Here is a 12,330-nt window from a genome sequence, read left to right as displayed (position 1 = left end):
GATACACATACTGCATAACTCATGATACACATATTGCATAGTTGGATTATAATGGTAAACTCATGATTATAATGGTAAACTCATGATGCACATATTTGGATTAAAATAAACTACTTCACTATCCCATCCAGTCTCCACACACAAAACAGGAATTGTTTGATGGAAAAAGAATATCAGAAAGAAATTAACGCTGCAAGCTGTTCACGCAATGATTTGCTCTGAAAAACCTAAATATAGGAAAAAACAAAGAATATGAGTGAAAGAATGAATCAGTAGGCGGGTACTTCAACCCATGCCTTGCTCATATTGGCTGTAGCTTATTGCAACACATGACAATAAAGGATGTCGAATCAGATGACAGCTTCAAATATTTTTAAATGCTAGATAATTGTCTGCCGTCTGCAAGGCGTCAGTCATCCCCTATGATACATCATTGACTAGTTCACACAAAGATTGGGAAGCGTTGATCATTCGCTGATTTGCCCCTGATCACAGTCGACCATTTAGTGAGCTTGATGACTTGCATATTGGTCTTAAACTGGGTTTACAATCATGTAGAATGAACTTGGCATTAGGGTCATTGTAATGTTGAAAGATGAACCTTTGGTTCAGCTTAAGGTCAGCTAACTTGAGTAGGTTGAGGTATAAAGATATACAATATTTTTGTAAACAATTTTTGAATGGGAACACCAAAATCAATAATTTTCTTGAATTAAAAGGTAAACCTTGAATACCACTCAAAAATCTTATGTCATCTTGAGGTCATTTACTTAGGCTTAGGTATGTATTTATGATCACCAACAAAGATATGTTAATATCAGGCATGTTCAGGTGTAAAGCCCAAGTCCAAAAACAATCATAAGTAACTGGTCTTTTAGTTGGCCGAATAATTTCACATTCGTTGATGTGCTCACATCTGTCTGTTGCTTTGGTAGTAACCACCATTACAAATTGGAAACCATCATACTGAGTTTGCATATGGACGAACGCCAAACTGTATAGAAAGTCACAGTTTTGAAAATACCCATGTTCTTGTGGACAGGGTCTTAGTATACAAAGAAAACACTAAGTTAATTCACAAAACTTAATTAATTTTAACATGTGTCTTTAAAGCAGTGGTTCTCAAACTGGTATGTGTGAGATGGTTCCAGAAATCCCCAGTTTTATGACATTTTTTTAAAAAATACATTAATTTATCATAAATTCTGTGTAATTAAACCTAAGAAAAATAAGGCTACTAACCAATGACACTACATTGTATCATTTAATATGCCTTGTTTAATTCAAATACAAAGTTTGAAATTGTTTTGTTGAAATTTCACCTCATTTTGGTAACCAGAGCTTGTTTTCTTTATGACAAATCTGGTCTTGAGGACCCAATATGGGAGGCCAAATGAGGTGAAATACATTGAAACACTCGCACATTGGAGTGGCAGAAACTGTGGAGCATGTGCTTGTTCACTGTCAAGGGTATAATAATGAACGAGGTCAACTTGTGGATGGACTAAAGAAACTGAAAGTTCAGTTAACAATAAAATATTTATTTCAGAGTGCACAGGTACAATCAAAAGTGTACCCTATATTATTTAAATATTTGAGAGATACGCGGTTAATACACAGGATTTAAGGTGTTACAAAAAGAAGTGTTTAGTATTATTTAATCTTATTTGTTTGATTTATTGTAATGTGTTATCATTATTAATATTTTTTTCTTTCTTTCTTTCTTTTATATATATATATATATATATATATATATATATATATATATATATATATATATATGTATGTATGTATGTATGTATGTATGTATGTATGTATGTATGTATGTATGTATGTATGTATATATATATGTATATATATATATATATATATATATATATATATATATATATATATATATATATATATATATATATATATATATATATATATATATATAGTAGTTTATACATTCCATCATCCTAGGTATTCACACTCCATCCCAGTAGGCGGCGGAAATGCACCAAAAAGCTGGTTTGCCAACCGCCAATAAACTATAAAGAAAAAGAGGAAGAAGAGCGAGAGACCCTTGCTGCGTCCGAAACCGCCTACTACATACTATATAGTACGCGAAAAGCAGTAGGCGAGGCGAGTAGTATGTCCGAATACATAGTATTCGAAAAACAGTATGCGAAAAGTACCCGGATGACCTACTACTTCCGGTTAGATTTTGCAGTGTGCAGAGAGGCATCCAGCTGCAGCCCCGCAGACTCACTTCTTGGTAGACACCAGTGGCTGGACACCAGTGAATGGACAGCTGACGTCATTTCCGTATCGTCATTCACTTTTCAAATTTGACGCGCCATGCACATGTCAGCGGTAAGAAAAAATAATAAACTGTCGATGATTTATCGGTCATGTCAGAATTCAAATGCACAAACTAGCTAGAAAGTTTTAGCGCGCTGAAATGAGGTCTGGTGTGCACAGTGTGCAATAGTTTATTTGGAACTGTTCATGTTTTATTTTCTCTTGAAATCGGGACTTCCCCCACAACCTTACGGGCCTGACTGTTGCATCTTCATTCTGATGGTCAGATTTGTCTAATTTTACTAAGATGTGTGTAATTCCCAATAAATATTGCAAAACCACGAAGTGTTAAGTTAATTTGATCTGGATTGTTTGGTAAATTGTCTGATCATGTGAATCTACGTATATTTTAAACACAGAAGTGGTTACATTAAAAAAAAAAAAAAATGTGGTCAATTAACATGTGCAAGTCTGTTGTAATGACAAAACGTTATAGTCCATTGATCTAGGCTGAATTTAAGTCACAAAAAATAGTGAAATGATCTGAACAATATATATTTTCAAGGTGGTTCTTGTGAATGCAGTTTGCATGAATTATTGATGTTATAATATTAAGCACATTATTGAGAATTGTTTTATGTAAAGAGATATGATAAAGATATTTCAATTTGTACACAGATTTTATATTATATATTTTAAGTCATTAAAGTAAAATGACAATACGGAAAAGACGTGTGCAATTAAGCCTGCAAAGAATGTCTATCCACTGGTGAAAACCGAAAATAAATATGCTGTCTATCATAGGTGAAAATATAAAATATGCTCTCTATGCAGTGGTGAAAACCGAAAATAAATATGTTGTCTATCCAGAGGTGAAAATATAAAATAAATATGCTGTCTATCCAGAGGTGAAAATATGAAATAAATATGATGTCTATCCAGAGGTGAAAATATAAAATAAATATGCTGTCTATCCAGGACCAGAGGTGAAAATATAAAATAAATATGCTGTCTATCCAGGACCAGAGGTGAAAATATAAAATAAATATGCTGTCTATCCAGAGGTGAAAATATAAAATAAATATGCTGTCTATCCAGAGGTGAAAATATGAAATAAAATTGCTGTTCATCCAGCGGTGAAAACGGAAATTGGCGGCGAAACGGAAATGACGTAGGCTGTCTATCCACAGGGCTGCGTTCAGCCCCGACGAAACGTTGCACAACGTTTATTAAACAGAAACGGTGATGCATTGAACACCCTGTTGTGATGATGCAAGAGTTGCAACTACGGTAGCTGAGAGGCCATTCTTTGTGTTCTTTTTTAAATGTTTCTGAAGCCTGATGAAATCGTTATAAATGTGTGTTTAATACTGTAAAAGACCCTCAATGTTACAGTCACTGACCTTGCCGTCCAGAATGAAAGACAACATTCCAACTTGAACCCATTGAGCGAGCTGTCTCTTTACTACCGCGTGGTTTTATACACCTTGCCGCTGATTGGGCTGACATTTCTGACACACCCACCAAACAAGAGAAAACGCTTCTAAAACCTGTTGCATTCCGTTGCACACCGTTTCCAGGAAACATGTCGTTCAACCCGGAAACCGTAGCAAAACGTTGTGCACCGGTGTGAGATTGAACGTGCCCCTGGTGTCCAGGCACTGGTGTCTAGTCGGAGGTTGGTGTCTAGTCGGAGGTGAGTCTGCGGGGCTGCAGCTGGATGCTATTGAGTGTGCATACGATGGACGCTTCACTATCCCATGATGCCCCGGACGAGGAGTTATCCAACGAAGAAGAAGAGGCACGCGGCGGTTTTCGCGCTAAAATGACACGACGTGATGACGACGTATGTCACGTGATGTAACAACATGGCGGATGTAGTACGTCCGAATCTCATTCATACTACCAGGATTCATACTATATAGTACCTACTGTTTTAACGCCAATTAAGTTGGTACTTCATCTAATTCCGTACCTACTATACAGTATGCGGTTTCGGACGCAGCCCCTGTATTTAGGGCTGCTAAAACCACACCAATAGCTGCTATGCAAGTGGAGTTGTCAGAAATGCCTTTACATTTAAGGCGGAAAAAATTATCAATGGCATATCCCTTATGCAACAAAAATATACTGCAGTATATTGGAAAATATCATGTAATATATTGAGAAATATATTTTTGTTGCATAAGGGATTGGATTAATTTAATGGGTCACAATAAAGATCATTTAGCTAGGAAAATTCTAGAAGAAAGTTGGGAAACTAGACAGATAAAGGGATCAGGTTTTGCATGGAAAGCTAATATATGGGCTAAAGAAATGAACCTGGATAAAAGAAAGTATGGGCCAATTATTACAATATCACCAATTCCACCTTGGTTTTTTTGTGAACCACAAATAGACCTCACAATACATGAAAAAATGCAAAAGGGAGAATGTGGAGGGGATATAAAAACAATGGCAATAGAGCATATTAAAACTGTTCATTATTCATCCGTTCACATTTATACTGATGGGTCGAAAAACCCTGAGTTAGGGATCACTGGTGCAGCCTTTTATGTCCCAGATTTAAAGTATGGAAATAAAGGGAGATTAACTAATGGAGCGTCAGTGTACATGGCAGAGTTAGCGGCTATACAAATGGCTCTACAATGGATTGAGGAAACAAGGATGGTATCTGTTAAGGAGGTGTTAATATGTTCAGACTCAATGGCGTCTCTCTTAAGTCTTCAAACTTTTAAATCATGTAGAAATTATATATTAACAGAAGTTTTTATTAGTTTATATAGACTAAAGAATGAGGGAATATTGGTGAGATTTGTTTGGGTACCAGCCCATGTTGGGATTCAGGGCAATGAGATGGTTGATCAAATGGCTAAAGAAGCACTTCAATTGAATAATATCAATTTAACAGTAAGTTTGAGTATGGTAGAAGGGAAATCACTTATTAATCAAGCATGTAAAGATATGTGGCAGATATCTTGGGACTCATGTATGAAGGGAAGACATTTTTATAACATACAAGGTAAATTAAAGCAAAGCAATATAAATCATAATATAAGTAGGAGGGAATATATAATATTTACAAGATTAAGAATGGGACATACTAGCCTCAATGCAAATAATTACATCATAGGTAAACACAATACAGGTCTTTGTGATGGGTGTCAGGAAAGGGAGACAGTGGAACATGTTTTAATGACATGTGTGAAATACCAGCAGGAAAGAATATTGTATATTAGAGAAGTTCAAGAAATGGGGATTACAGAATTTACAATGGGCAATATTTTAAATGAAGGGACATATACGGTAGGCTAATAAGGGCATTAATGAGGTTTTTAAAAAAACATTGCGGTAATTCATAGAATTTAATCTGAGCCATGCAGACTATCCTTGTCACACTCCAGTACAGTAGGTGGCGGTATGCACCTTTTCAGTTGGTTTGCAACCCGCCAGTAAACCCACGAAAGAAGAAGAAGAAGCGAGAGACCATCGGGACAGTAGACGGGACCTCATCTAAAATATGCCAGATATTTGGGACAACTTACCGTTGTGCTACGTTTGGAACTTGATGCACCCAGTAAAAGGTATTAAGTAGAGTTTTTGAAGTGTTGAGATTGCTGTGTTAAATCAATACAGTGAGTATGTAATGATGAAGGCTATGCTAATAGCAGGTATGTTGCTTCCGTTGTTGTGTGAAATTCTGGCCCCGTGAAAAACTGTCCCAATGGGCGGGGCATACATGCATATTCATAGGTTCGCTCCGCTTTGGAACCAGCGATTGGATTGCAAATTCTTGTGTGTGTTTCCAGCTCTTTTTTGATATATTTTTTCTATAAGGTAATAAAGCCAAATGATCATATGCCTTGTTTAGATGCACAATTGTTTACATTCTTCACATAATAGGCTAAAATGCTTTGCATGTGCGTTTTGTAAGAACACTTTTTCATGGCTATACAATATCATTTTGTTATTTAGCCTACGTTTATAATGCTAAACAGCAAACTAAAGCACGGAACGAGCACGTATTTCTCCTCATTGTTTTTTGTTGTTGCGATAGTTCATCTCTTGTTTTGTAGTGTATTTTGCTGCATTGTTTGCATGCACTGCAATAAATCATATATGTAGCTAACTGCATGTTCAAATAAAGATTTTTATTATTATTATTATTATATTTATTTATTACATTTTTATATAATGTTTCCTGGTGTGGTTTTGCCTCTTGCCAGTTTTTAACCCCAGTTGGAATTTATAGAGCCTTAACGAAAAAGCCTTGTAATAATTGAAAATGACATTTCTTGTTTATTCAGATTTGCAAAAACATATTTTCTTACTGTTAAAGTAAAGACAAGAAACTCACTCACGAAGGCCAGATTAATCACATATCATGATAAAGTTAGTTATTTTATTGACAGACTCGAAGTCGCACACACACAATAAACAAACATCCATAAGATATACAAGCAGTGCCGGCCTGAGCCTCTTGGGGGCCCTAAGCAGAATGTGTTTGGGGGCCCCCCTCCCACCACGCGGACACAAATGTCACGCTCTAATGTTACATTATAAATGAATACAGTGAGGTTAAATAATGAAAAAAATCTATACTTAAATAAAATACTTTATTCTAGGGGTGGGCGATATCTCGATATTCAAACTATATCGATATATTTTTAAAACTCGAAATGGATTTTGACATATCATATATATCGATATAATGTTTATATTAAATTCTGATTTCGCCACTTTGCTTCTTTGCCTTCTCTGTGTGCTTTGCTCGCCCCCGCCTCCCCGCTTTTGTCCCTCCTCCCCTCGCGTGTTGTCTCATTTAACATGGCGGCGCCCGTCGCGGAATCAACACTGGCCATCTCGAATATATCTTCCAGGATTCCTGTTTACATGTATATTTTACTATTTAAAACGGCTTAAATTCATTGTTGTGAGCGCTCAGCGCGCCTCTCTCTCTCTCTCTCTCTCTCTCGTTGCGTGAAGCGCTTCGACCACGCGCGTCTCTCTCTGGTGACAGTGAAAAGGTGGCAGTGCTTTAATGTCCGTTTCTCCGTATACTTTCTTTTTCGCGTAAATGTCATCAGTCACGGATATTACTGACAGAGAAGACGACTGATGTATGTTCGTTAGTATAATGTTCATTAGTTAACATTAGTTAATGTTTTAACTAACATGAACAAACCATGAGCAATAGATTTGTTACAGTATTTATTAATCTTTGTTAATGTTAGTTAATAGAAATAAAGCTGTTCATTGTTTGTTCATGTTAGTTCAGAGTGCATTAACCAATGTTAACCAAATTTTAATAAAGTATTAGTAATTGTTGAAATTAACATTAATAAAGATTAATAAATGCTGTATAAGTGCAGTTCATCATTAGTTCATGTTAACTAATGTAGTTAACTAATGTTAACTAATGAACATTATTTTAAAGTGTTCCCCGCCTAAAACCTGTCATTCCAGGATAAATACCCTTATCTCCTGAGGGTTTTCAGAAAAAATACTAAGAACTGTCAACGTCTACCAAAAACTTAATATCTGAAGTTGAGTTGTTTTATTTTTTAATAAAAAGAAGACAATGTGTATTTTCTTAGTTAAAGTATAATTTTTTTATATATTTTTTAAATGTTCCAGAAGCACTTTGTTCCTACGTGAACTACCTCTTTTGCACTTCAATTAAAAAGCCCTTGTGGATTTTGACATATTTGTTTTGCAGTAGTTTTTTGGGAAGGGTATTTTCCACGCAAAGCTATCGAGATATATATCGGCTATCGAGATATAGCAAAATATATCGAGATATAATTTTCACTCCATATCGCCCAGCCCTACTTTATTCTTCAATGTGTCATGTCATATTAACAGGCTATGGAATGTTAAAGGAATAGTCTACTCATTTTCGGTGTTAAGATATGTTATTACCTTAACTAGGAGTTGTTGATGCATCCCTCTGTCATTTGTGTGCGTGCGCGTGGGCGCTGGAGCGCGCTGCGACGCTTCGATGGCGTTTGGCTTGGCCCCATTCATTCAATGGTGCCATTTAGAGATAAAGTTAGAAGTGACCAAACACATCAACGTTTTTCCTATTTGGGACGAGTGGTTATACGAGCAAGTTTGGTGGTACAAAATAAAACGTAGCGCTTTTCTAAGCGGATTTAAAAGAGGAGCTACATTTTATGGCGTAATAGCACTTTTGGGAGTACTTCGACTCAGCGCAGTAACACCCTCCTTCACCCATTATGAGAGGGAGAAGGGGAGCGGACTTTTCAGGCGAGTCGAAGTACTCCCAAAAGTGCTATTACGCCATAAAATATAGTTCCTCTTTTAAATCCGCTTAGAAAAGCGCTACGTTTTATTTTGTACCACCAAACTTGCTCGTATAACTACTCGTCTTAAATAGGAAAAACGTTGATATGTTTGGTCACTTCTAACTTTATCTCTAAATGGTACCATTGAATGAATGGGGCTAAGCTAAATACTATCGAAGCGTCGCAGCGCGCTCCAGCGCTTACGTGCACGCACACAGATGACAGAGGGATGTATCAACAATTCTTAGTTAAGTTAATAACATATTTTAATATTGAAAATGAGTAGACTATTCCTTTAACATTGGCCAACAAGAAAAACCTCATCTGCTGCATCATCAGCTGTGGAGGCACTGACACTTGATGAAACATCAGGGGCGGGTAGGGTTGGTTCTGCTCCAAAGTACTTCAACAGTGTTCCTGAAAAAAATAGCATTGGATAGGTGCATAGTTGATCGAGCAGAATGAGTTTATTTTGCTAATTTTTCATTACTTACACAACAAGCAATAAATAAATAAATATGAGGATAGCACTGTTACATCACTACCCACCATATAAATAAGATTGAAGTCTATTTTCATCACAGAAATCTCCCTACCCAACATGGTATTGGTATATATTCTTCTCATAAAGTCCAATACCATCTCTTACCAAAGATCTTAGACAGAGAGCGCATGTGCTTTGCCTATGAAGCTGGAACGTTACCGATGTTGGAACGTTCACTTCAACACATACAGCAATGCTAGCTAGGGGTGTGATGGATCACAAAACTCACGGTTCGGATCACATTATGTTTTTTGAGGCACAGATCTGATCATTTTTCGGATCAGCAGAATAAGGGGTTGGAAAAACTAATAAAAAAATGAGGAAATTACTTACAAACATTTATAAAAAAAAGTTGCACATTAAGTAAGGGCTAAAATCAGCATTAGGTACAGAAATCAAATCAAATGAATCATAACACTTTATTGTATGAATTAAATATAATTGTTCTTTTTTAGAGCTACAGAAGTGATTTTCTCTTTGTCTTGGAAGGTTTGATTAACATTAATGACACAGACTTAAGTAGGTTAATTAAGGTACTGTCTCTTTAAGAGAAGCACGGACCTGGTTTCTGCCTCAACTATACATAAACCGTCCAAAGACATAAACAAATGTTTTTATTGGAAAAGAGTACTGTGGAGATCATTTTGTTTGTATGTGCCCTGTCAAGAACAGAAAGATTTTATGTTCGTCTCTCCATGTGTGCCCTACTAAGTGCACTTATACGCGGCGCGCTCACACAGACGGAAATACAGACGGCGGAGCATAAAACCGTTATGTTGTTTTCAGTGCTCTATTCCTCAAATATATGTTAATGGACTACAGTATGACACAAAATAGCGTAACTCTCTCTAAAGTTTAAACATCAAGTGTTAGTGTTCTGATCTCTGAAGGGAGCTGGGCTGGACAATTTAAACCGCATGGGCATGCAGAATACTGCTCACTTTAGCGCATTTTTGCGGGATAAATTGTTTAAAATCACTTGAAATGTTAACTTTTGCAAGCCTTTGAAACACGTGCAAATGATAAACTTTCACTATTTAAGCGCATGCGAGCCGAACCGTGGGTCGATCACGGTCACGGATTAACGTCGATCTGTCACACCACTAACACAAATTAAACATACTGTATAATCATGCAAACATACCTTTATCTTGCTCTTTTTTTCTCATCCTCGGTCCTTCTCTTTGTTCTCTTTTCGGCCCCAGAGGGATATATCCTTTTATGTGACATGTCAAATGGCTCATCATTGTTTACAGTGAGTGACGACGTCGTGCACTTGCGCACCGACGCGCAGGTGGCGCAGGTGTCTATGTTGCGCCTGACTAAAACGCTAGCACTGCAGACACATAGTTGTCTGCAAATCAAAATTTTCTTGTCTTTAATTATTCATTTATAAATTCGTATTCATTCATTCATTCATCCATTTATATTACCTGTTTAAGTTATTTAATTGTATAAAAAAATATTTAAAAAACGATTGGGGCGGGGGCCCCCTGGTGGCCAGCGGGGCCCTAAGCAGCCGCTTGGTTCGCTTATGCCTCGGGCCGGCCCTGCAGAACACTAACACTTGATGTTTAAACTTTAGAGAGAGTTACGCTATTTTGTGTCATACTGTAGTCCATTAACATATATTTGAGGAATAGAGCACTGAAAACAACATAACGGTTTTATGCTCCGCCGTTTGTATTTCCGTCTGTGTGAGCGCGCCGCGTATAAGTGCACTTAGTAGGGCACACATGGAGAGACGAACATAAAATCTTTCTGTTCTTGACAGGGCACATACAAACAAAATGATCTCCACAGTACTCTTTTCCAATAAAAACATTTGTTTATGTCTTTGGATGGTTTATGTATAGTTGAGGCAGAAACCAGGTCCGTGCTTCTCTTAAAGAGACAGTACCTTAATTAACCTACTTAAGTCTGTGTCATTAATGTTAATCAAAACTTCCAAGACAAAGAGAAAATCACTTCTGTAGCTCTAAAAAAGAACAATTATATTTAATTCATACAATAAAGTGTTATGATTCATTTGATTTGATTTCTGTACCTAATGCTGATTTTAGCCCTGACTTAATGTGCAACTTTTTTTTTATAAATGTTTGTAAGTAATTTCCTCATTTTTTTATTAGTTTTTCCAACCCCTTATTCTGCTGATCCGAAAAATGATCAGATCTGTGCCTCAAAAACCATAATGTGATCCGAACCGTGAGTTTTGTGATCCATCACACCCCTAGCTAGCATTGCTGTATGTGTTGAAGTGAACGTTCCAACATCGGTAACGTTCCAGCTTCATAGGCAAAGCACATGCGCTCTCTGTCTAAGATCTTTGGTAAGAGATGGTATTGGACTTTATGAGAAGAATATATACCAATACCATGTTGGGTAGGGAGATTTCTGTGATGAAAATAGACTTCAATCTTATTTATATGGTGGGTAGTGATGTAACAGTGCTATCCTCATATTTATTTATTTATTGCTTGTTGTGTAAGTAATGAAAAATTAGCAAAATAAACTCATTCTGCTCGATCAACTATGCACCTATCCAATGCTATTTTTTTCAGGAACACTGTTGAAGTACTTTGGAGCAGAACCAACCCTACCCGCCCCTGATGTTTCATCAAGTGTCAGTGCCTCCACAGCTGATGATGCAGCAGATGAGGTTTTTCTTGTTGGCCAATGTTAAAGGAATAGTCTACTCATTTTCAATATTAAAATATGTTATTAACTTAACTAAGAATTGTTGATACATCCCTCTGTCATCTGTGTGCGTGCACGTAAGCGCTGGAGCGCGCTGCGACGCTTCGATAGTATTTAGCTTAGCCCCATTCATTCAATGGTACCATTTAGAGATAAAGTTAGAAGTGACCAAACATATCAACGTTTTTCCTATTTAAGACGAGTAGTTATACGAGCAAGTTTGGTGGTACAAAATAAAACGTAGCGCTTTTCTAAGCGGATTTAAAAGAGGAACTATATTTTATGGCGTAATAGCACTTTTGGGAGTACTTCGACTCGCCTGAAAAGTCCGCTCCCCTTCTCCCTCTCATAATGGGTGAAGGAGGGTGTTACTGCGCTGAGTCGAAGTACTCCCAAAAGTGCTATTACGCCATAAAATGTAGCTCCTCTTTTAAATCCGCTTAGAAAAGCGCTACGTTTTATTTTGTACCACCAAACTTGCTCGTACAACCACTC

General features: G+C 36.8%; 1 protein-coding gene across 6 annotated transcripts in view; it reads left to right on the top strand.

The window, feature by feature from the left end:
* Positions 1–5,713: 5,713 nt before the first annotated feature.
* The window catches only part of LOC129416580 (serine/threonine-protein kinase Nek3), a 54,805-nt gene continuing 48,188 nt past the window's right edge, over positions 5,714–12,330 (top strand). For all 6 annotated transcript variants that reach the window (XR_012372088.1, XR_012372085.1, XR_012372086.1 and 3 more), the window contains exon 1: positions 5,714–5,870. The gene's annotated coding sequence lies outside the window, so the exon portion shown is untranslated. The remainder of the gene's footprint in view (positions 5,871–12,330) is intronic.

The sequence above is a fragment of the Misgurnus anguillicaudatus genome, chromosome 11 (assembly GCF_027580225.2).
Source record: "Misgurnus anguillicaudatus chromosome 11, ASM2758022v2, whole genome shotgun sequence".
In the NCBI taxonomy this organism is placed as follows: Eukaryota; Metazoa; Chordata; class Actinopteri; order Cypriniformes; family Cobitidae; genus Misgurnus; species Misgurnus anguillicaudatus.
This window is presented reverse-complemented; position numbering and strand designations above follow the sequence as displayed.